The sequence below is a fragment of the Rhinolophus sinicus genome, chromosome 18, assembly GCF_057876585.1.
Source record: "Rhinolophus sinicus isolate RSI-liver-muscle chromosome 18, RSI-T2T, whole genome shotgun sequence".
Classification (NCBI taxonomy): Eukaryota; Metazoa; Chordata; class Mammalia; order Chiroptera; family Rhinolophidae; genus Rhinolophus; species Rhinolophus sinicus.
In genome coordinates, this window is record NC_142518.1 from 40345342 (window position 1) to 40371967 (window position 26626).

General features: G+C 39.3%; 1 long non-coding RNA gene across 1 annotated transcript; it reads left to right on the forward strand.

Annotated features, from left to right (window-relative positions):
* The first annotated feature begins 1152 nt into the window (after nucleotides 1–1152).
* LOC109438096 (uncharacterized) lies at nucleotides 1153–20361 on the forward strand. The gene is made up of 3 exons (XR_002136334.3): nucleotides 1153–1316; nucleotides 1429–1502; nucleotides 15372–20361. It is a non-coding gene; the product is annotated as an uncharacterized LOC109438096 (long non-coding RNA).
* Nucleotides 20362–26626: the final 6265 nt, after the last annotated feature.

Consider the following 26626-nt stretch of genomic DNA (forward strand, 5'->3'; position numbering starts at 1 on the left):
TCCAATGGAGGGTCTAATAACTATCATGATTTTAAAATAGAGATGATATTTCATGATATTTCAAGAGACTTGCAACATCTATAATATGATGTGAAAATCTCTGTGATTTCTGTTAGTGACAAGAGTCCCGGGTACTACGACTACTATGGTTAGTTATATTCTTTACTGAAAAAAAAAAAATGCTAAATTTCAACTAGAGGAGCGTGGTAAAAAATAAAAATAAATAAATAAATAAATAAATAAATAAATAAAAAAGATGTAATGCTTTTTCCCAGACAAATTCAAGACCCCTCCAAACTCTGTCCCCAGACTGGATTGGAGGTCTGTGAACCCAAATTAAGAACCCCCTGGTAATAGGAAGGTCCTTCCTGTCTATCCTTCCTCTTAAACAGCTTTTAGTTTGGAGGACAGAGCCTGGGTTTTATTCTGGGTCTCATTACTGTGTTACCTCAAGACAATCAGTTTGCCTTTCTGGGCCATTGTTCCCTCAGTCTGAAACAAAGGCAAGAATTGGGACGGAAGATCTTAACTATTAATGCTCCAGGCAATTAATTTATGTTCTCCCATTTAATCCTCACAACGATAGGGTCAGGCAAGATTTTTAAATTGTCTTCCCATTTCACAGATAGTTAACCTGAGGCTCCTAGTGAGGTTGTCACTTAACCAGTGTCTTAGTCAGCAGGGGCTACTGGCCAGGTCCCCATAACCCCCCGTCCAACATGGATGAAATTCGGAACTACGCACACTTTGAGCGAGAGAAAACTGGCTCAGAAATCCTCGCAAGGAGGGTAGAGCTATGGGAAATTGGGAGCAGAGTCGTGTCTCTTAGCGGGGCAGTGGCCTTGCAAGGTGGCTTACCGAGAGTAAGACATCAAGAAGCGGGGATCACTTGATTGTTCAGCGACTGGCCCCGCTTTAGACCCCACTTTAGGCTTCACGCTTGCGTGTTCGCACCTAACCTTCCGAAGCCCAGTGGAATAAACCCGCAAAGGGAATGACGAGACCTCCTTTCCAGGCCAATCCTATTAAAGAGTGGGCTTGGCTCGTCAGCCAATCAAAGGCCCTTGAAGAGGCGGAGTTTTCTTCCGCGGGGATCTGCCTGGGGGTAAAAATAAAATGTTTCCATCTCCAGCCAATCCCAGGGAAGGCAGGAGGGCACTCCTCCAATGGGAGCCCGGGAGCCGTAGGCAGCGGTGGAGCCTACGACCCTGCTGGCGCTCCAGCCGGCGGGAGGGACGCGTCCAGGGTTTTCGCAAGATCCAGCTGATAGTCCCTGGAATCTGCTCGCGCGCAGCGTGGACGGCAGCAGGTGTCCGGTGAGACGCTGTAAAGACCGGGGTGGGAAGGGCGGGGGAAAGAGGCGGGGCAGGAGCGCGTGAGGGGTGGGGCCTGGGCGAGGTTTTTACCTGGGCGGCCTCTCAACCCTAGGTCTGCGGGTTGCGGAGGATAGTGCGTGTAGCAGAGGGAGGGCGAGTGCCCCTGCGGCCCCAGACTGCGACCAGGTGAGTACCCTGCGGAGACCACGGCCCCTCGCCCCCTCCTCCCCCAGTCTCCTGTGCAGGTCTGCAGCTCACATGATCGCCTGCGTGCATGTCTGTAAGTCTCCATCTCTCTCTTTCTGCCCCGCCTTTCCCTCTTCCTCTCTGTCTCTTTCTGTTTCTCTCCCTCTCTGAGACCTACTAAACAACCCAGACCTAGAAGGCTGAGCCCTAACGCTATCAGTTAAAACTAGCCATGAGACCTTGAGCCATCTACTTCACCCATCTGAGCCTCAGTTTCCTCATCTGTCAAATGGGGATCTAATAATCTCCGCCTCAGACAATATATGTGCATCACTTTGCCCAGCGCCTGGCGCCTAGAAGATGTTCAATAAATAATGACAATCATGATTGAAAAGAATATTATCTCTCTTGGTCTTTGGCTTTGTTTTCTCCCTGTCTCTGACCCTCCCCCCATTGGTTTTCTTTCTGAATGCTTTTTTCTCTGTTGGTGTTTTTCCTCTTTCTACCTGTCTCTTTCCCATCCCTAAATAGGTTAGAGATGCATTGTTTATAGCAGTGAGCTTGGCATGAGAGCACCTATTAGCTTAGCCTGGGGCTCTGGACTGTCCTGTGGGTAAAAAATGGAGCCTGGACTTGGGGCTGCTTCTGGCCACATTTTGGGGAGAACCCTCTTTATTCCCCAGCCGATTGTGTTAAACAGGTAGAGTCACACAGGGTGGGGAACAACTTAGATGAAAAAGTGGATCAGGCCCTTTATCCTATATCATGTTAGTCACCACAAGAAGACCGGGGTCTCCTAGTTACATCCCCAAACAGCCCTTCTGTCCCAATCCTGAAATCTTTTGACCAGGTCTTCTGGAACTCACCTTCAATCATCAGCAAAATCCCCTCCATTCTCACCCTGGCTTCTGAACAGTCTCAGCGTTTTCTTGCCATGCCTCAGTGGTTCTCATACCTATTGAACTCAACACTCCATTTTTATAATGTATATTTTGAAAGACCCCCTTCACTATTCTGAAATTAAGTGCATACATAATAGAATCTGTCTACACACATAATTCCCCCCAAACCAATACAATGTCCTAATAGTAATATAAGGGACAATTAAAGGAAGAGTAATTTATGATAAAACTGTATATTTTAATATGTAAAGGCTGGGATATAATTCCACTAGAAGACATAATGAAATGGTCTTGCACATAATGATACTTGAACCTGGGAATGGTGACAGCCCCATGTGTATTAATTGGTGACTCAGGAAACACAGGGTGATGTAGATTTCCTAGATCATGAACAATTCTTCATAAAGTTTTAAACAAACAACGTACAGTCTTCCCTGAATTTATAAAATTGTTGAATTTCTGGAAAAGTCAGATACACACACACACACACAAAGGGTTTGGGTTGTTTTTTTTTTTATTGGGGAACAGTGTGTTTTTTCCAGGACCCATCAGCTCCAAGTCAATCATTGTCCCTCAATCTAGTTGTGGAGGGCGCAGCTCAGCTACAAGTCCAGTCATCGATTTCAACTTAGTTGCAGGGGGCGCAGCCCACCATCCCGTGTGGGAATTGAACCGGCAATTTCGTTAAGCGCTTGCGCTCTAACCAATTGAGCCATCCGGCCGCCTCAAAGTCAGTATATATTAAAATCCATGGTCTGGTCCCCGTAACTTTGCTGATCTTATCTCCTACCACTCTCCCCACTTGCACCTTCTATGCCACCCATCTTGGTCTCTTTTATGCTACTTGAACATATTCAGCACACTTCCACCTCAGGGGTTTGTACTGGTCTGTCCCCTGTACCTAGAATGCTTTTCTCCTATAAAACTCATGCCCTCACTTCCTTCAGGCCTCTACTCAGATGTCACTTTCTCAGTGAGGCCTACCCTGACCATCCTGTTTAAAATTGCAACTCTCCCCCAGCATATACCCTGCTCTATTTTTTCCATAGTGCTCCTCACCTTCTTACATAATATATGATTCACATCTTTATTATGTTTATTGTCTGACACGTCTTCATTGTTGTTTATTGTCTGACTTTCCCATTTGATTATAAGCTCCAGAAGGGCAGACTTTTTTGTGCCCTGATGCATCCCTGTTACCTAAAACAGTGCTTGGCACGTAGTAGGCTCTCTCAGTAAATGTTTGTTGAATGAATAAATGAATGAATGAACAGGTTTTTCACCTACATGATTGTCTGGTGGGACATTCTAAAGTTGTTTGGGATGCAGTACAATTCTTTGCTGTGTGGAGCTGTCTTGTGCAGCTGAGCTTCCCTGGTCTATGCTTGCTAAATGTCACTAGTGATCTCCCATTATTGTGACAATCAAAAATGCCCCCAAACACCCCTTGACTGTCTAACCTCCTACCGAGAACCACTGCTTGAATAGAAATCTGGCTTTCCCCTGAGCACTCTGCTCCCTCAGCAGCCCCCTCATACCCCTCTTACCAGGAGGCCAGGAGATAAGAGTAGGTGTCCTCGTTCTAATTGTCCTTCCCATATATTTTCTCTCCCTCCTCCTTAAACAACGTTTTTTTAGAATTAATATTTTTATTTTAAAACAATTTTACACTTTTAAAAAGTTGTAAAAATAGTACAGAGAATTCCCATATATCCTTTGCTCAGATTTCCCAAATGTTAAAAAATTATACAACTACAGTTCAATCATCAAAATTAGGAAATTTTGGAAATGCAATGGCTCTGTGTGATGTCAGAGGGATAGTGGATGGGGGAGGGGGGTTCACACAGTGTGAGGGATATAAATGATAAACGTCTAAGTATTACTTTGTCTTGTGCACCTGAAACTAATATTTTTTTTAAATAAGGAAATTAACATTGGCACAATGCTATTAGTGAAAGTACAAACTTACTCTGATTTCATCAGTTTTTCCACTAATATATTTTTTTTCTAGGATTGAATTCAGGATCCCACATTGCATTTTGTTTTCATGTCTCCTTAGGCTCTTCCATTCTGAGACAGTTCTTTAGTCTTTCTTTGTCTTTCATGATTTTGATACTTTTAAACAGTCCCAGCCAGTTATTTTATAGAATTTGGGTTTGTCTGTTATTTTCTTGTGATTGTAGTAGAGTTATGGAATTTGGGCAAGAATACCACAGAAGAGATATGTCTTCAGCGCTTTGTATCAGGAGGCACATAATATCAGTTTGTCCCAATATTGGTTTTCTTCACCTTGACTATTTGTTTAAGGTGGTGTCTGCCAGGTTTCTCCACTATAGTTTACTCTTTTTTCCTTTATAATTAATAAGTAGTTTATGGAGAGATACTTTAAGATTATGTGAATATCAACCATCTTATTTTAAATCTCAGATCATCAGACTATACCATCACCCACATTCTGTGTTATAGTCAGGTATAGACATACACACATAACTGCCCCTGTCACTCCTTATTCCTAGAAGAATTTAGCAACTAGCTCCCTGTCATTCTCTATAACACTGCCCCAGTCCTACTTCTTGGTGATTTAAATATTTTCATAGATGACCCTTCCAGTGTTCCTGTCTCAGTTCTGTGATCTGCCCTCCTACAATGCTCTTGCCTTTCAACCCCACCGTAGCTACCCCCTCCAATAGTCATATGCTTCTTATCTATATCTGTGACAGCATTGCCTCCTAATCTCAGTTTCAGGCATCCTGCTATCCATCCAGTACCTTTTATCCTTCTGGCTCTCTTCCTCTAGCACCCCAACTCCAACAATCCTTCAGTGCCACTGGGATGGAACGTTTTTCACTGCTCTTTACTTCCTCCAGGTTCCCATGTCCTTCCTTTAATTAGCTTAGATTCCATGGTCCATTATTATAGGCATTTCCTTGCATATATCCTCACTTCCCTTGCCCTCTGTCATATCAGCATACTTACCAGGTAAACCCCAGTCCTGGTTAAATCCCACTCCACCTGCTCCGCTGTACTCCCTAGGCCATTCACTCTCCCACCCTCCCAGATGACTATTTTGTACCTTCTCTCTCCTCAAATCTCCAGCACCTCCTCCCCATGCTATGCTCAGGCTGCCTGCTTAACTGAAAAATGAAAACCATCAGAAGAACACCTCCACGGATTCACACCACCACATCCAACCACCAAATAGCATCTGCACTCACATACTCTGCCTTCTTTTCTTTTTTAATGGATAAACTGTCCCTGCTGTCATCAAAATTTCATCCCTCCACTTTGGCACTAGATCCCATCTCTTACCTACTTGGGGACATTGCTTCAGCAATTTTCCCTTCTCTCTCCTGGATCAATTTACCCCTCTCTACAAAATCATTCCCATTTGTTGGATATTCTATTATTGCTTCCATCTTTTTGTTACAGCTTCATTGAGATATATTTCACATACCATAAAATTCACCCTTTAAAGGGTTTTAAGTATATCCACAGAGTTGTACAACCATCACCACCATCAATTTTAGAACATTTTATCCACCCCCCCCCAAAAGAAGCTTCATACTGTTTAGTAGTTATTCCCCATCACTCCACACCCCTCAGCCCTAGGCAACTACTAATCTACAAGTTCTGTCTCTATCTACTGATTTGTCTAGTCTAGACATTTCAGATAAATGGGATCATACAATATGTTGGTCTTTATGAGTGGCTTCTTTCACTTAGCATAATGGTTTTGAAGTTCATCATGTTGTTGCAGGTAGCACTCCCTTTTATTGCCAGATACTATTCTATTGTATGGTTATACCTAATTTTGTTATTCATTTGTCAGTTGATGGACATTTCAGTTGTTTTCATGTTTGGCTGTTATAAACAATGTTGTTCTGAACATTTGTGTACAAGTTTTTGTGTGGATGTATATTTGTTTTCTACTGGGTAGATGCCTAGGAGTTGCTTGGTCACATGGTAACTCTATGTTTAACTTTTTGAGGAACTACCAAACTGTTTGCAATAAGTAGCTGCACCATTTTACATTTCCCATCAACAATGTATGAGGGTTCCAGTTTCTCCATATCCTTACCAACACTTTTTATTGTTTATCTTTTTTATTATAGCCATCCTAATGTGTATTAAGTGGTATCTCATTGTGGTTTTTATTTGCATTTCTCTAATAACTAATGATATTGAACATCTGTTCATGTCTTTATTGGCTATTTGCATATCTTCTTTGGAGAAATGTCTATTTAAATCTTTAGCCCCCTTTTTAAAAAATTTATTGGGGTGACAATTGTTAGTAAAATTACATAGATTTCAGGTGTACAATTCTGTATTACATCATCTATAAATCCCATTGTGTGTTCATCACCCAGAGTCAGTTCTCCTTCCATCACCATATATTCGATCCCCCTTACCCTCATCTCCCACCCCCCACCCCCCGCCCCCCGTACCCTCTGGCAACCACTAAACTATTGTCTGTGTCTATGAGTTTCTGTTTCTCATTTGTTTGTCTTGTTCTTTTGTTGTTTTTGGTTTATATACCACATATCAGTGAAATCACATGGTTCTCTGCTTTTTCTGTCTGACTTATTTCACTCAGCATTACACTCTCAAGATCCATCCATGTTGTCACAAATGTTCCTATATCGTCTTTTCTTACCGCCGAATAGTATTCCATTGTGTATATATACCACAACTTCTTTATCCATTCATCTATCGAAGGACATTTTGGTTGCTTCCATGTCTTGGCCACCGTAAACAAAGCTGCAATGAACATTGGAGCACACGTGTCTTTATGTATAAATGTTTTCAGATTTTTTGGGTAGATACCCAGGAGAGGGATTGCTGGGTCATATGGTAATTCTATTTGTAATTTTTTGAGGAACCTCCACACTGCCTTCCATAACGGCTGGACCAGAATCTTTAGCCCTTTTAAAATAAGATTATTTGTTTACTTATTGTTGAGTTATAAGAATTCTTTATATATTTTAGATACAAGTCTCTTGTCAGATATGTAAATTATAAATATTTTCTCCTATTCTGTAGGTTGTCTTTAAACCTTCTTGATGGTGTCCTTTGATGCACAAAAGTTTTACATTTTGATGTGTCAAATTTTTTCTTTTGTTACTTGAGTTCTTGTTATATCCAAGAAACCATTATGTAACCCAAGGTCACAAAGATTTATTTCTATGTTTTCTTACAGGAATTGTGTGGATTTTAGCTCTTACATTTAGGTTGATGATCCATTTTGAGTTAATTATTTGTGTGGGTGGTGTGAGGTAGGGGTCCAAATTTCATTATTCTCCATGTGAATATCTAGTTGTCCCAGCACCTTTTGTTGAAAGAAGAATTCTTTCCCCCATCAAACTGTCTTGGCAACCTTTTGAAAAGTCAGTTAACCATAATCATAAATGTGAAGGTTAATTTCTGGACTCTCAATTCTATTTCATTGATCTATATGTCTGTCATGCCAGATTACACTGTCTTGATTACTGTAGCTGTGTAGTAAGTTTTGAAATCAGGAAATGGGAGTCTTCCAGTTTTGTTCTTTTTCAAGATTGTTTTGGCTGTTCTAAGTCCTTTGCATTTTCATATGAATTTTACAATCAGCTTATCAGTTTCTGCAGAAAATCAGCTGGAATTTTTATAGGGATTCTGTTGAATCTATACATCAATTTGGGAAGTATTGCCGTTTAACAATATTAAGTCTTCCTACTCATAAACATGAGAAGTCTTTCCATTTATTTATTTTATTTTATTTTTTAAAGATTTTATTGGGGAAGGAGAACAGGACTTTATTGGGGAACAGTGTGTACTTCTGGGACTCTTTCCAAGTCAAGTTGTTGTCCTTTCAATCTTAGTTGTGGAGGGCACAGCTCAACTCCAGGTCCAGTTGCCGTTGTTAGTTGCGGGGGGGGGGGCAGAGCCTACCTTCCCTTGGGGGAGTCCAAGAATCAAACTGGCAACCTTGTGGTTGAGAGCCGGCACTCCAACCAACTCAGCCATCTGGATATCCAGGAGCTGAGCGGCAGCTCATTGACTTCATTCTAGTTGTGGAGGCCGCAGCTCGCTGGCCCGTGTGGGAACTGAACTGGCGGCCCTGTTGCCCAGAGCTCACACTCTAACCAACTGAGCTACCCGTCCGCCCCAGTCTTTCCATTTAGATCATTTCTAATTTCTTTAAGAAGTGTTTTGTAGTTTTCAGTGTACAAGTCTTGCACTTCTTTTGTTAAATTTATTCCTAGGTGTTTTATTCTTTTTGCTATTATAAATGAGATTATTTTCTTTATTTCACTTTCTGATTGTTCATTGCTAGTGTGTAGAAATACAATTAATTTTTGTTTATTGATCTTCTATCTTGCCACATTACTGAACTTGTTTATTAGTTCAAACAGTGTTTTAATGGATTCTTTAGGGTTTTCTATATACTAGATCATGTAATCTGCAATTACAGATAGTTTTACTTTTCCTTTCCAATCTGGATGCCTTTTTTTTTCTTGACTAATTGCCCTGGCTAGACCCTTCCAGTACAATGCTAACTGGAAATAATGAGAGCAGGTATTCTTGTCTTGTTCCTGATCTTAGGGGGAAAGTATTGTGTCTTTCTCCATTAAGTGTGATGTTAGCTGTGAGTTTTACATAGATATCTTTTATCAAGTTGAGGAAGTTCCCTTCTACTCCTAGTTTTCTGCATCTATTGAGATGATCGTGTGGAGTTTGTGCTTTATTCTATTAATATGGTATATTACGTTGGTTAATTTTCAGACGATAACCTTGCATTCCTGGAATAAATCCTAATTGATCTTGTTATATAATACTTTTTATATGTTGATGGACTTAGTTTGCTAGTATTTTGTTGAGGATTTTTACATCTATATTCATGAAGGATATTGGTCTGTTGTTTTCTTTTCTTGTAATGTCTTTGCCTGGCTTTGGTATTAGGATAATGCTGACTGTGTAGAGTGAATTGGGAAGTGTTTTCTCCTTTCTTGGAAGAGTTAGTGAAGGATTGATATTTACATTGTGTATGTCTTATGTCTTTTTCTGTTCCTTTGTTCTTTAATTCCTTGTTTTTTTCGTGTGTTAAGTAGATATTTTCTACTATAACTTTTAAATTTCCTTAACTATATATATTTTTGAGTTCAGTTCTTAGTGGTTGCCCTGGGATGACAATTAACATCTTAACTTGAAACAATCTACTTTGGATTAATTCTAACTTACTTTCAATATTATATTATATAAAACTTTGTTCCAATATGTCTCTGTTCCCTCCCCTGTCCTTTGTAGTATAATCATACAAATTACTCCTTTATACATTATAAGCCCTTCAACACAGTTTTATTATTATTGCTTTATGCAGTTGTCTTTTATAACAGATAGGAAAATAAAAGTGTTACAAACAAAAATTCTTTCATAATGCCTATGTAGTTACTTTCAAGTTATCATTTAGTGTACTTTAATTTCAGCCTGAAATTAATGTTTCTTATAGGATAGGTCTGCTAGCAACAAAATCTTTCAGTTTTTGTTTATCTTAACTTCTCTTTCAGGTTTGAAGAACAATTTAGCTAGATACGGAATTATCCATTGACAGTCTTTTTCTTTCAACATTTTGAAGATGTCATCACATTGTCTTCTGGCCTCTACAGTTTCTGATGAAAAATCAGATGTTAATGTTACTGAGGATACCTCATATGCAATAAATCATTTTTCTCTTGTTGCATTCAAGATTTGCTTTTTGTCTTTAACTTTTATCAGTTTCACTGTGTATTTAGATGTGGATCTTTTTGAGTTTATTCTACTTGGGCTTCTTGAATATATAGATTAATAGTCTTTGTTAAGTCCCAAACATTGGCCCCCTCAAGGACATGTTCTTTTGGCTGCTTTTTTCCATGTATATGTAATGTAATTTACTGTTTCTTTGCATGTCTCATAATTTGTTGTCAAAACCTGGACGTTTTAGGTACTTTAACAACTCCGGTATCAGATTCTTCCACCCTCAAGATTTGTTGTTGTTCTGGGTTGTGTGTGTGTGTGTGTATGTGTGTGTGGGGGATGTTGTTATTGTTATTTTTCTTGTTGCCATTTGTTTAGCAACTTTTCTTGACTAATTCTTTGAATTCCATATTCCTTGTACAATGTGGCCCCTTAGTTCTCTGCTAGCCTTTTTTTTTTTTTTTTTTTTAAGTTCTTGTTTTTATTTTTAAGTCTAGATTCCTAGGGGTCACATCTGGTAAGTATAATTTGGTGGTCAGCCAGTGATTGGTCAAATATATTTCCTTAAATGCCATGTCTGTATGTCTTCCACCTTTTGCCAAGGAGATCTCTGTGAAAAGGCATGCCTTCAAACTTCAGCCAGTTTACAAGGCAACCTTAGCTTTCACTTTCTGCTCACAGAGGGCCTCACAGTCAGACAGATATGAGTGACTTGGGCCCTGTCCTTTTTCATTTCTTTCTTGGACATGCACATAGCCATGTGCACATCCCTTTAGATTCCCAGGAGTATGTCAGAGCTTTTCAAATTTCCCCATCGTTGTCTCATTTTCCAGGATTTCCTTTTAAATTCCTGGCCAAAGCAGTCAGATCTCTCTGTTGTCTGGAATTTAGTCAGCTTTTACCTACTGAACCACTGAGTTGAAGAGGGAGAGAAGATGGGAATAGCCACAAATTAAAATGTCACAGAATCCGCTGTCTTACCAAGATTCAGTAGTTTCTCTTGGATAGATGACTTTCATTTTATCTATGCCTGTGGTTAATTGCCAGAGTTTTGAGATGGTTGACTTTAGTTGGTTTGCCCATATTTTCATTGTTTTAGTGGCTAGCTACCTCACCAAAGTCCTCACTTTGCCGTTCCATTAGTCTCCTATTGCTCCCATCTTAAAAAAAAAAAAAAAAATATATATATATATATATATATATATATATATATATATACACACACACACATATATATATGTATGTATATATATATAAAACTCTTCATCATATATAAAACTCTCTTCATCCGACATCCCCTTGCAGCTATGGCTTAATTTCTCTATTCCCTTAACAGCAAAACTCCAAAAGAGTTGTCATTCTTTATTTCTTCCTACTCTTCTCCCATTTTCTGTTTGTTCATATAAAATGCATTAGATATATAATTAAAGAATATATACACATTGTATACATGAGTTATAAAGATAATAATATAATGAAAAACCAAGAACTCACAACCTTAACCAAGAATATTAATAATAGCATCTATCCCTGTGTCATTTTCTGTCCCATTCCCAGCCCCCTGCCACAAATTACCACTCTCCTAAGTCTTAACATTCCCTTGCTCTTTTGATATGTGTATTTTTTTCATGTTTGTGGAGATGCTTAACCAAAATATTGTTCATTTGGCTTGGTTGTGAGCTTTGTAAAAAAACAGTATCGTACTGTATGTGGTCTTTTGTCACTTACATTTTTCACTCATGGTTGTGTTTCGAAGATTCACCTATGTTTTACATGTAGCTGTAGCTTGTTCATTCTCAATGCTGTATAGTATTTCATTGGGTGATGGTAAAACAAATTATTCATCCATTTATCTGTTCATGGACATTTGGGTCATTTCCAGTTTTTTGCTCTTTTGAACATTCTTGTACGTGTCTCCTGATACACAAGCACACCCACTATTCTAAGGTACATACCTAGGAATGGAATAGGACGTGTAAATATTCAGCCTGACAGGATTCTGCCAAAATGTATTTTAAACTTACGGTACCAATTTATACACCTTCAGCAGTTTATAAGAGATCTTATTGATCCATACCCTAATCAGTACTTGATATTGTCACATTTTAAAATGTTTGGCATTATATTGAGTGTAGAGTAATAGCTCATTGTGGATTTAAGTAGCATTTTCCAGTCACTAATGTGATTGAGCATCTTTTCATGTTGATTGGCCACACGTTTCTTTTTCTGTGAAGTGCCTATTAATATCTTTTGCCCATTTTTAAGTTGGTATTTTTATCATTTTTATTGATATGTAAGAGTTATTTAATTATTTGGATACTCATCATTTGTCAGTTATATGTATTGAATATTTTCCCTCGATCTGTGGCTTGTGTTTTGTTTTCCTTATGGTGTCTTTGCATGAGCAGAAATTCTTCAATTGAATTGAGTTGACCAGAATTCAGTCTTTTCTCTATAGGTAACACCTTTTGTGTGTGATCTTCTCTAACTTGGTTTTAAAGATATTCTTTATTTTTTCTAATAAAAGTTTGAAAGTTTACCTTTCATATTTAAGTCCTTAATCTAACCGGAATTGATTTTTGTGTTAGGTGTATAAAGATATAAGGTAGGGATCCAGTTTTATTATTTTCCATGTGGATAGCCTAGTGATCTGAATTGCCACCTCTGTCATACATCAAAGTTCCATATCTGTGTAGGTCTGTTTCTGGGATCTCTGCTATTCGCCAACTTTTTTTCCCTGAACCAGTACCACACTGCCTTCATTACTTTAGCTTCATACAGAATCTCAATATTTGGTAGAGCAAACTCTTCCCATTTTCTTCTTCAGGAATATCATATATTCTTGGCCCTTTGTTATTTCAGGCACATTTCAAAATCAGCTTCTTATGTTTTACAAAAATGTTGGAATTGCAATGAATCTATACATCAGTTTGATGAGAATTGATATGTTCATGATGTTGAGTCTTCCTAGCTATGAATATGATATATCCTTTCATTTTAAATAAATTCTTGAATGTTTTTTGGTGGCGCTTTATAATTTTCTACATAAGGTCTTGCATATCTTGTGTTAGATTTATTTCTTGGTATTTATGGTTTTTGCTACTAAATGAGATCTTTTTATGTAATGTGTTTTTTCTCTTTTGCAGGGGTATAGAAATGAAGTTATTTTTTAATATTGATATGAAAACCATTCACCTCGCTAAACTTTTATTTTTAAGCAAACTTTTAATTTTAGAATAATTTTTTAGAATAGTTATGGAAAAGTAAATAAAGAGATAGTCTAGAGAGCTCCTGTGTACTCCTCACCACAGTATATTTGTCGAAACTAAGGAAGCAATATTGGTATATTACTATTAACTAAACTTCAGATGTTATATGGATTTATCAGCTTTCCCACTAATGTCCTCTTTCTGTTCTAGGATCCAATTCAAAATACCATATTGCATTTAAGTTGTCATGTCTCTTTAATGTCCTCTGGTCTATGACTGGTTCTCAGTCTTCCTTTGTTTTTCATGACCCTAACACTTTTGAGGTGTATTGTAGAATATCTCTCAATTTGGATTTGTCTGAAGTTTTCCTCATAATTAGACTGGGGTTATCTTTGGAAGAAACCCCACAGAATTGAAGTGCCCTTTTCATCACATCATATCAGGGGTATGTGATATCCCCGTGACATTACTGGTGATGTTGACCTTCATTACTGGGTTAAGGTGGTGTTTGCCAGGTTCATCCACTGTAAAGTTGCTGTTTGTCCCTTTTCATTCTCTGTTCTTCAGAAGAATCTAGCCCACCCTCAAGGATAGGGAGAGGAATTAAGCTCCACCTCTGAAAGGGGATGTATTTACATATATTATTTGGAATTCTTCTGGAAAAAGATTTGTTTCTTCTCCCTTATTTACTTATGTATGTATTTGTGTACTTATTTATTCAGTCACTTGTTTGTATCAGTATGAACTCATGTGTATTCATTTAATAATTTGAGTTATAAATCCAATACTGTTATTTGTGTTGTTGCTCAAGTTGTTCTAGCTTTGGCCCCTGGGGGCTCTTTCAGGTTGGCTCCGGTGTCCCTTTGACATGCCCCCATCTTTTTGTTTTCGAGTACTTCCTTACTTGCTGGCAGAGTACAAGATGCTTCCTACTCATCTTGTGTTTTCCTGCCCCACCCCTAGAATTGACCATTTCCCAAAGAGCCGTGCTTCCTTTTAGGTTGTCTGTATGTTTGTTTGTGTTTCCTATGTTGACAACTATATCAGCTGTAAATAATGACAGTTTTGCTTTTCTTTTCCAGTCTTTGTGCCTTTATTTTTCTTGTCTTACTGAGACGGCAAGGATCTCCAGTACAGTGTTGAATAGAAAATATGGTAGTGGACGTCTTCTTTTGTTGGCTATTGTACAGGGAACACCACTAATTTTTCCTTATTAAGAGTGACATTTCCATCATATTGCTCTATGCTGGGAAGTTTTTATTATTGTTTTTAAATCATGAAAGAGTATTGAATTTTTAATCAAATATCTTTTCAGTTTCTTGGGATGATTATGGGGTTTTTTCCCCTCCGGTAATGTGACAATATGGTAAAAACAATGTATTTTCCTCATATTAGACCACCTTTGCATTACTGGTATAAACACAACTTGGTCCTGATCTTTTCATTTTATACAGTACTAGGTTCAGTTTGTTAATATTTGTTTAGGATTTTTGTGTCTGTGTCCATGAGTAAAATTGGTCTTTAATTTTTCTTTCTCATGCTGTCCTTACTGCTTTTGGCCTCAAGGTCTGCCAGTGTCATAGAATGAGTCAGTGTTCCCTCTTCTACAAAATTCTAGATCACTTTAGAGTGATCTATTTGGTAGAATTTTCCTGTAAAACCATCTTGGTCTGGTGTTTTTCTTTTTAATATTGAATTGATATTAAACTTTTAAAGTCTTTTCAGATTTTTAAATAATATGTTTATTTTATATCAGGTTTTCTGCTTTGAAATGGCTACACACAAGTTCTGATCAAGACTTTTTAATGATGTCTTCAAAATTTTGATAGTCACCATCAACAAAAATCTTTCTGTGTACAAGTTGGTGATAAAATATTTAAAACCAATTTTTAAATTCTTCAAAAATGTTTAACAATTGAAATATCTAACAGCTTTTCTTTTTGGTTCATTGACAAATACATTGTTAACATTTCTTGTGATAATGTGCTTAGATTTCAAACCACTTGAACTCTCATATTATTTCAAAATAATGATGAAGCTCTTATTTTCAGAACATGCATCACGGTTAAAACCATCACCCTGAAGCTAGCTTGGACACCATTAAAAGGGCTCATCCGCTGCACACGGATAAAAGTATCTGATATTTGTGAAGACAGTTTCAGGGCTTCTACCTGGAGCTACACTCTCCAGAAGCCCCCGCTTGGCTTCCCTGCACCCAACCCTACCCCAACTGGTCACAACTTGGCTGTATGTGGTGTTTCTTGGCAACTGGACCAGACTCCTCCAGCAGCTCCACTGGCCCCTTGTCTTCTGTGGGCAGAAGACTGCAGACGCTGGCTACTGAAGAGGCTGTCCAAGTGATAGAGCTCCTCCTTGGCCTCCTTAGCACGCTTACCACAGAGCAGTGAGTGCTGGCTGTTACTCATTTGTGCTCACCACCTGCAGGGACTTCAGAGGGATTGTCAGACCCTGTTGAGCTAAGGGCTGCCCTCTAAGGATCTTCACAGGAGGCTGCCCATAGAGAGAGGTGGCCTACCTAGGGTCTCCACTGCCTTAGGTTCTACATGGACACCGCCAGGGCTGAGGGAATCAGTATCTCTTCACCTACCTGTAATCCACATAGCAACTGGAAAATTCTGCCTCCTGCTAGTTTTTGTCCTTTTGTTCGTTTTTTTTTTACGGTAGGAAGAGTTTTAAGTGCTGCTTCAATTCCTTTAGTCGTTAGAGGACAATTCAGGATTTCTTTTTCTTTTTGAGTCAGTTTTGGTAAGTTCAAGTGTTCTAGGAATTGGTCCGTTTTGTCTGCGTTCTCCAATTTATTGGCTTAAACTTCCCTTATATTTTTTATTCTCTGCGGTATAATCTGTAGTTATGTCTCCTTTTTCATTGCTGATATTGGTTATTTGTGCCTTCTCACTTTTTTTCTTGATCAATCTCGCCAGAGGTTTGTCTATTTTATTAGTGTTTTCAAAGAACCAACTTTTGGCTTTGTTGCTTCTCTCTATTGTATCTTTGTTTTCTATTTCTTTAATTTCTGCTCTTATCTTTTTTGATCTCCTTCCTTCTACATTTTTTGGATTTATTCTGTTGTTCTTTTTTTAATTGGATACTGAGCTCATTGTCAGCCTTCCTTGTTTTTTGATTTGTGCATTTAAGCATATAAATTGCCCTCTAAATACTGCTTTTCTGTAAGTTCAGACATGTCTTATTTCATCATTGTTAGGTTCCGAGTACTTCAATATTTCCATCATGGTTACTTCTTTGACCTGTGAGTTATATAGAAGTATGTTTTTAAATATCTAAATGTTTGGGGATTTTAAAATTTATCTCTTTGTAATTGAAATCTGTCTTAATTGTATTATGGTTAAAGGGTGTGGTCTGTATGATAACAACTCTGAAATTTATTGAGACTTGATTATGGCTTAGTATGTGATTAATATTTTTGAATGTTTCCTATGTGCTTTATAAGAATTATGTTCTTTACTTGTTGAATACAGAGTTCTACATATGTCTATTACCAAGTTTGTTAATTGTATTGTGCAAATTTTTTATATCTACACTGATTTTTTTGGTCATCATATACCAATAATTGTAAGAGGTACGTTAATATTCAACTGTGATGATGGATTGGTCTATTTCTCCTTGTAGTTCTTATTTTTTAATTTTCTATATTTTGAGGATATTTTATTAGGAATATTCAAATTAAGAATTGTTATATATTCCTGGTAAATATGTAATGACCCTCTCTATTCCTGATAATGCAGTTTTCCTTGAAGTCTATTTTACCTTACAACACAAACTTTTCTTCTTGTTAGGATTTATGTGGTATGTATTTTTCCATCCTTTTACTTTTCAACATGTTCATGCCCTTATACTTTAATTGTATCTCTTGGGAATGGCATGTAGCTGGACCTTTTTAAAAAAGATAATCTGATGATCCCTGTCTTTTAATGAACAAGTTTAATCTGTTTACATTTACCATGATATATTTGGACTGGTTTCTACCATCATACTTTTTTATTTCTATTTCCTACCCCTTTTCTGTGCTTCATTTTTCTTTTCTTGCCACTTTTTTAGTTTTGAGGTTTGTTTGATTTTTTTATTCAATTTTTTTTCTCCCTCCTGTTTGGAATTTACATGTTCTTTTTCTATTCTTTCTGTGGTTATCCTGAAATTTTACCATGCATGTTTAACTTTAAGATCCAAAGTTAAACTGTACTTTAACCACTCTCTTGAAGAACACAGGAACTTTCAACTGTAGTCATCCCTCTCTTGACCACATGCTGTTGATTTGCTCCTTTTTTTTTCTAACCTCAGAAAATCTACATCATCATTAGTATTATTTTATATGGACAGCGTTTGTTTGGATTTACATGCATACATTCTTGCATCTCAGACCATCATTCTGGGATCATTTTCCTTCATTATGAATATAATATTTAGATATTCTTTTAGTGCAGATCTCTTGGTGTTAAATTCTCCCAGTCTTCTTTTATCCTCATTTTTAAAAGATAGTTTGTTATAGGTATTTAGAAGTCTGCTATCAGTGTAGTTGCTGTTTTTTTGTAGGTGTTTTTGTTTTCTTATATTCTGGCTACTTTTATTTATTTATTTATTTATTCATTCATTCATTTATTTATTTATTTCTGGCTACTTTTAAGATCTTTTCTCTCTTTTATTGGAGGGGGATGTGCAGGGGTCTCTGCAGTTTCATTCTAAGCTGTCTCAGCATGTATTTCTTTTTCATTTATTCTACTTTGGAAATGTGTTTCATGCCTCTGGATTTATGTTTTTCATAATTTCTAGAAAATTCTCAGCCATTATTTCTTCAAATATTGCCTTTCTCCCATTCTTTATATATTTTCTTTCTCAGAATCCAGTTACTCATATTTTGGACCTCCTCATTATATCTTCCATATCTCATAACATCCCACTGATATTCTCTGTCTCCTTGTCTTCCTGCATTTAATTCTGGGAAATTTCTTCAGATATATTTTTCAGCTTACTGATTCTTTCTTCAGCTATGTCTGATCTGCTGTTTAATCTGTCCACTAAGTTTTTTATTTCAACAGTTGTATTTTTCATTTGTATGAGCTCCACATATTTCACTTTCTAATCTCCTAGTCATCCCTGATAGTCTCTTGTTGCTTGTTCATCTTTGTAGTTGCGTCTGTTATTTCTTTAAACATTTTATATAATTTTTGTTTAACCAATAATCACTGTTTGCATAAGTAGGACACTAAATATAGTTCACATCTAAACCACATAGTACACTCTGATTATATAACCTTTGTTGTATACCTTTTTGTTTTCCTGGTAATTATCTGTTTTTTTCTTTTGCCTAGTGTTATAATATCTATTACTAATTCTTTGAAATTTTTTTAAAAATCCGTATCAGATTATGTCCCTCCTTTGCCCAAATTCTCCCTTGGCTCCCAGCTCCCTCAGAATAAAGTCAGAGTCTTCGCCGTGGCCCAAAAGTCTCTCCCCAGTCTGTCCCCAGCCCCTCTCTGACTTCATGTCCTATCACTGTCCCCCATCACTTACTCGTCTCCAGCCATGCTGGCCTACTTGCTCCCCCTCAAACATATCAGGTTCCCTCCCTCTTCAGAGCCTTTGTACTTGCTGCTCTCACTGCCTGGAACAGTCTTCTTCCCAGGTAATCTGGTGGCTTGCCCGCCCACTTCCAGTATGTTCAAATGACATCTCCCTAGAGAACCATTCCCTGACCAGCATATCTAAACTAGTCCCATTCACCTGTACTTTCGATTCCCTTATCTTACTTTATGTCTTATGTTTTTCTACAAAGAACTGATCACCACCTGATGTATTTCATATTTATTTATTGTGATTAGTGTTTGCCTCTCCCCAATAGACTGTAAGCTCCACAAAGCAGGGACTTTTGTTTTGTTCACTGTTGTATCCCTACTGCCAAGAACAGTGCATAGTAACATTTAGTAGATGCTCAATAAATATTTGTGGAATAAACTGAATGAATGAATGTGAATGATAGAAAAAATGCACTGAGAACTAGACTAGGCATGAAGGCCTTTTATGCCATACTAAGGACCTTGGATGTCATTATTCAGAAGGTGAGGGCTGTGAAGAAGCAGTGAGGATAGCTCCTGAGTTCTTTTGAGGAGCAAGTTCAGTTGGTAGGGTGGTGACAAAGCCCAGTGTTCTCTATGACTGGCTCTATACCCTGGAGATCCTGAAGGTAGACCTGCCTCTTTCTCAAACAGCCCTCACATTGTTGTGTTATTATGTCTGCCTGTTACTTGGTGAAAACTAAAGACCCAGCTCTCACTGGGACTTGTGCTCTCAGCTAGGATCCCCCTTTCTCCTGCCCTGTGAAGAAGTTTCTTGGTTCCCAGACCAAGCAGATCATCCCCATTAGACTTTTTCTGCAGTACTTGGTGGGGAGGTGGGGTACAGGAGCTGGTACAAAGCCTGGCACATAGTAACTGCTGTGATAATGGTGGACACCACAGGGAGGTGAGTTTTAGCTCAGAAAAGCTGTTTTCCACTGTCAAGGTTGCAACAGTCGGTGAGGTTTTAGTCCTGACTTTTCCCCTAAGCCCCTCACGGACCAGCATGGCTCCAGTGTTTCTGCCTGCCCGTGACTGTTTGGATGCTAATTCTGTTGTCTAATGTGTAACCTACTCCCATAGTTTTGTCACCCACTAATTTCATCAGAATGCCATCAATATACACAGAGCCCTAGTGACACACCACTAGAGCCCTCCCTCTCTGGGCCAGTATCAATTCATTAATCATTACTAGTGTAATCATCCAACTAGTTATAAGTTCAATTGAGCAAAATTGACTGACCACTTACTATGTGTCAGGCCTCCTGCTCTGCACTGAGGACACAGAGGTGAACAAGGCATGTTCCCAAACACAACTATAATTTCAGTGGCCAGTGCAGGAACAATGGTGGGTACAATAGACTGTGAAATCCCCTAAGGAACATACAACCCAGCTCAGGGAAGTTTTCTTATAAGAGATGGCATATAAATTGTGTCTTAAAAGATGAGTAGGGATCTTCTGGATGACTAATGAGGGGAGATTATGGCTGTCCAGGTAATGGGTACAGCATGAGCAAAGGCCCAAAGATGGGAAGTAGTATGGTGTGCACCAATTTGCCTAACTACTCTCACTGTTCACCTGTCTTTCTACGAGATCATCCTAGGAGATTTCGGTATGTAACAAAATCCAGAGGATTTTGTAGCCTCCCCTAACATGCTAATCTAGTAATTTTTCAGAAATATAATGAAAAGTTGGTCAGATGTGGCTGTCCAAGAGCTTGTCTACACCATCTTTCAATGTCCCTGGCTTCCTTATCTAGACCATGGTGTTTATGTGACCTGCTTCCTTTAGACCTCCCTGGGATTTGGGTCATTCCCACTGTACTGGAGGTTATGGAGTCTCCCTCTGCCCCATGTGTGAAGATCTCCTTGTGGAGAGATGTTTCTCTGACTTCTGACACCAGCCATGGTGTAGAGAACCCCATCTTTCAAGGAATGGATAGAGCCTGCCCATCTTGTCCTCTGACACTGGGGTTCATCTCCTCTTGGGCTTCATTCACACCCCTAATAATCTAGGACAAGTAGGCTGTGGAGTCTGGCAGGCCTGGTTTCAAAGCATGGCACCCCCATGTTTTGACTGTGTAACCCTTAACACCTGTCCTCTCTAAGCATCAGTTTTCTCATCAGTAAAATGAGTCTAATATCCACTTGGACAGTTGTTGTGGGTGTTACAGTATTTGTAAAGTACCTGACACCTGGCCACCATTTATTGGACACCTACTACCATCATTATTAAAGGGAGAACAGCATAATGGTTAAGAACATGAGCTATTGATCCAGACCAATCTCGATTTGGATGGCAGTTCAGCTACTTACTAGCATTGTGACCTTGGTCAAGTTTTCTAACCATTTTTAGACTTAGTTTTAACATTTGTAAAATGAGGTTAATGTGCCTACCTCAAAGTTGTGTATTATTACAGCAGTGTATAATATGCGAAGGGAGGGCCTTCACAGGCCCCTCCCCAGCCTGCCCTCTTCAGAAATCCTCTCCCCAGGGGACCTATCCCTTTCCCATACATATTTAACCTGAAGTCTAAAGTTAAATATTATAATCCCCTACACAAACAATATAAGAATTTATGAACATTGTCTTCCAGTTTATATGTTATTGTTGTCTACTATTTTGGTTCCTTCTTTTCTAAGGAAGTCATTAACATACACACAAAATAGACATTAACAATATTATTTTATGCAGATAGTGTTTGTTTAGTTTTAAATATTTGTTTGCTATTTTATTTGCTTACCTTCCTTCTTATACCTCAGACCTCATTTTTGGGGATGTTTTCTTTCTTCTTGAAATATATATTGTAGAAGATCCTTTAGTGCACGAAACTGTCTCAATTTCTATTTATCTGTAAATGCCTTTATTTCACTTTATTCTTGAAAGATAAGTTTGCTGGGTATTTAATTCTAAATCACCTCTTCTTTCTCTTGACACTTAGAAGATATGGCATTGTCTTCCTGCTTCCATTATTGCCACTGAGAAGTCTGATGTCTAGTTGATTTTTGTAGTTGTTCCTTTTCTTTGGCTGCTTTGACGATCCTTCCTTGATTATTGCTTGACTCTAAGAGCTTGTTGTTGTCTGAATGTTCCTTTTTATAGCTTCCTGATCTTGCTTCATGAATGCAATTGTTTTTGGTCTCTCTGAGGACATTAAGTAATAGTGTCTTTTTTTTTAAGCGTTCTTTTCCCTGCATAGTTTTTGTTTCCAAATATGTATATTTGGGTGTCAGCATCAGTGAGAAACTCTCACTGATGCCAGATTTGGCCAAAAGCACCACAGATACCAAAGACATGACATATTCTGAAGCCTTAGAGCTTTATAGATAGTCGGGGTGGGGATAAGAAGGGGCCCCTCTACTAGTGTGCAAGCATGGGTCAATGCCACAGTTCTGTCACTTGAGAGCATGGTAGTGCAGTGGACTCTGGAGCCAGACTGCCTGGGTTCAAGTCCCAGATCTTCCATTTTATAGCTGGGCCAGTCACTTTTACCGTGTTTCCCCGAAAATAAGACCTAGCTGACAATCCACTCTAATAGTGTCTTTTGGAGCAAAACTTAATGTAAGACCCAGTCTTACTTTACTATAAGACCGGGTCTTATATGATATAATATAAGACTGGGTCTTATATTAATTTTTGCTCCGAAAGACACATTAGAACTGATTGTCCGGCTAGGTCTTATTTTGGGGGAAACACAGTACATTCTTTAGTTTCATCTTCTGTAAAAATGGCGATTATAATAGTACTTACTTTATAGAGTGATTGAGCGTATTAAATAAGTTAATATATATAACACATTTAGAGTAGTGTCTGGCACATACTAGTAAGTACCCTATATTAGTGTTTGCTGTTATTACCATTATTATTTTTGTACTGGGGATTGAAGGGAGAGGAATTTCTGTGGTGCCTTGAGGAAAGCACAGAGTAAGTATATCCTACCCTGTGTGTTCCACCACAAAAGCCATTCACAAAAAACACGAGGTCAAGAATCTAAAGGAATTATTTGGCCAAGTAGGGTGTGGAATATCAAGTTCATTCGGTAGTCAGAATGGGATAGGATTCTTCACTGGGAAAACATGAAGCCATGTTTAAGGGCAGGCACCTCTTGAGAGGCGACTGGTGTTGGCTATTTCCTCATTGGAGCAGAGCAGTACCAAATGGGGGAGCAGTGATAGTGAGGGATTAATCTACGGTAAGTGATTTCCTAAGCATTTTGTAATGCTTTTCTGTTCAGAACAAACTTGTCAGGTACTAAGCCTTTAAAGTGTGTGATGGCTCTTCGAGCGGAGGACATGCATCTGTTGAGGGGCAAGGCTGCTGCCAGGGGTTGATTCACACGCTCACAGGTAGGACTGACCACATCAAAAATGCTTTCAGTCTCTCTTCTAAATTCCCTTGTGTCCTCTCTGAGTTTGGCACAAGTCCCAGCTTCAGTAACCATCACACACATACGTTAGAGGATATGGAATAGTGGGTCATACTGAAAATAAGTAGTTGGTGAAGAGGCAGAATTGAAGAAATAGCGTCAAAAGTGAAAGTTCAAGAGATGCAAAAATTTTAAACAAAATTTTATCAAACCAAGATAACACAACGAAGTGGGATTTGTCTCAGGAATACAGGATTGGTTTAACAGAAAATAAATCAATGCAATTCACCATGTTAACGAACCAAACACAGAAAAAAAACCCATATGATCATTGCAATAAATGCAGAAAAGCATTTGACAAAATTCAGTCCCCATTCCTCATTTAAGAAAAGAAAGAACCTCTTGGCGAACTAGAAATAGAAGGGAACTTCCTCAATCTGATAGAGGGCATCTACAAAAAACCCACAGCTGGAATCACATTGAGTGGCAAAGGAATGAATGTGTCGTGCAGGAGACCCTGCTCGCTGCGCCATTTTTCAGGCGGGGCGGCCTGCGGGGTCTCTGCTCCCACTCCCCACACAAGAACACAGGATATGGTGAGGCCAAAAAGGAACACCCACGGAGCCATAGGTAGGGGAGTCATACCACTATGGTCTCACTGGAGGCTGGGCCCACCGGACGCGCGACCTGCCGTCCGCCTTTCCGCTAATCAACCGACCGACTCTCCTCCACTCTCCTCGACTCTGTTCCTCTACTTTCTTCCACTCTCCTCGGCTCTCCTCGGCTCCTCGGCAATCCTCGGCAATCCTCGGCTCTCCTCCGTAGCCGCAGCAGTTATACCAGCGGCCAATCGGCTAACTGGCCACAGCTGACAGCCAATCAGCCACAGCCGACGGCCATCCACCACCTGAGCCAGCACCCTTCCACGTGAGGCCGAGAGCCTGTAAACTACTTTCTGGGGCTCTGTCCCCACAGAATGTTCTTCCCAAAGATCAGAAACAAGACAGGGCTGTCTGCTCTCACCACTTCTGTTCAACATTGTAGTGGAGGTTCTTGCCAATGCAACCGGTCAAGAAAAAGAAAGAAAAGGCATCCAGATTGGAAAGGAGGAAGTAAAACTGTATTTGAAAATGACATGATTTTCTATGTGGAAAACTCCAACGGAATCTACCAAAAAAACAACAAAAAAGCCACTACTAGAACTAATAAGCAAATCTAGCAAGTTGCAAGATACAAGTTCAATCTATACAAAGCAATTGTATATACCCACAGTATATTGCAAGGAAAAATTGGACATAGAAATTTTTAAATTACAATAACATCTGAAAAATAAATTTGACAAGCTGATCCTAAAATTTACCTGGAAATGCAAAGGCACTGTAGTGTCTGATACAGAGTACGGAAGCCCTGGTTAGGGCCCCGTCTTCCCACAGAATCAGGATTGTCAGTGGAGCCCACATCAAAAAGAAAAACAGTGGAGGGGAATCCATAAACAGGTCCGCAAAAAGTTGAATCAGGTCAAGTCCTGTAATGGGAATGTGGGGACATAGGGAGCCTCATGCAATTCTAGTGGTCATGGGGACTTTGGCAGCCACCCCAGAGATCCCAGAGATGAATGTGGCAGTATGTAGTCAAATTCACTATCCCCATGGGCCCTCTGAAGAAATTCTTACAGATCCAGAAAGGGTCATATAGGAGAATTTTCACTATGGTGTGGTTTACAACAGTGGGGGAGTTGGAGGCATTTTGGGTGCCTGTCACCGGGGGAGTGCACAGGGAAAAAGTGAGGGATGTACTCCATAGTCAGCCTTTCAGCACTTAGATCAATGAGTCATACAGGGCAACACTGATGACCTTCAGCACATAGCACTGAGCAAAAAACAATAAGCCATATGATGAAACACTTCACAGAAGTTATAAATGCATGCACATACACACCAAATACACATCTTACAAGAACTCACACAAACAAAAGGGTATAGGCTAAAACATTCAGAGAGATGCCTATGTGGCAGGGTTTGGGGAGGAATGAGTACGTGGATAATAGGGAATAAACAAAACAAGAAAGGGAAAAAGAAAAAGTGTATATTCCCTTGTCTTAGGTCACCCACTCTCTTGGCATTCATCCCGTAGTATCTGCTCTTCGAAGGAGGAAACAGCCCCACCTGTTAACCTGAGGACAGAATGCCCAGGTGAGCCTGCCTCAGAGGATCTGTACTTGGCTAACCTCGACCATGTGCCGCCGAAGCTCCTGCAGCCCTCCGTCCAAGCACTGCAGCAGCCGTGCCTGGATCAGTGTGGACATGCGTCCCTCCCCACAGAAGTCATCTGCTGTCATCTATTATTGGGGGGTGTCATGGGGAGATTAGAAGTAGAGAAGTCAGAGAGACCCACTCCCCGTCAAACCATCTTGTTACCAGACAACTCATTTCAACAACTGCCCCACAGGTGCCCTGACTATGGTGAGCTGTGTGTGTATTTCCCTCAGGTGTGACCTCACCTACTCACTTCCCCAGGTCAACTCTCAGGGAAGCTGAAGCCAGACTACAACTGAGAGGCTCTGCTCAGCTCATCCCCTCCTGGGCATCTTCACCTAAGAGTAACTTCACTACGCAGCAGGGTGTGTGCTTGCCACTCAGGTTTTACAAACAAAACAGTATATTGTTTAGGGATACATCCATGGGGAAACAAAACTTTCCAGAAAAGCAAAAGAATGAGAACATCAAGATCAGGATAATGGTTTCCTCCAGGGCAGGGGAAAGAGGTATGAAGCCTGACAATTAAGTTCGCGAACTTATCCTAAAATAAGTGCTACATACCTCATTGCTGAATATCACTATGGTCACCTTCAAAGTACTTCCCTGGGGAAGCTATGCACTGACGCCAGTGCCCAGTCTACCCTTCAAAGCAATTTTGGAACTTTTTCTGGAATGGCCATCACAGCTGTCATCGTATTACCCTTGATGTCCTGAATGTCATCCAAATGTCTTCCCTTCAATATTTCCTTTATCTTCGGGTGAAGAAAGAAGTCATTGGGGGCCAGATCAGGTGAGTAGGGAGGGTGTTCCAATACAGTTATTTGTTTGCTGGCTAAAAACTCCCTCACAGACAGTGCTGTGTGAGCTGGTGCATTGTTGTGATGCAAGAGCCATGAACTGTTGGTGAAAAGTTCAGGTTGCCTAACTTTTTCATGCAGCCTTTTCAGCACTTCCAAATAGTAAACTTGGTGAACTGTTTGTCCAGTTGGTACAAATTATAATGAATAATCCCTCTGATATCAAAAAAAGGTGAACAACATCGTTGCGACAAGTTCATGAACTTCATTGCCAGACCTCGTATGTGAAGGGATAC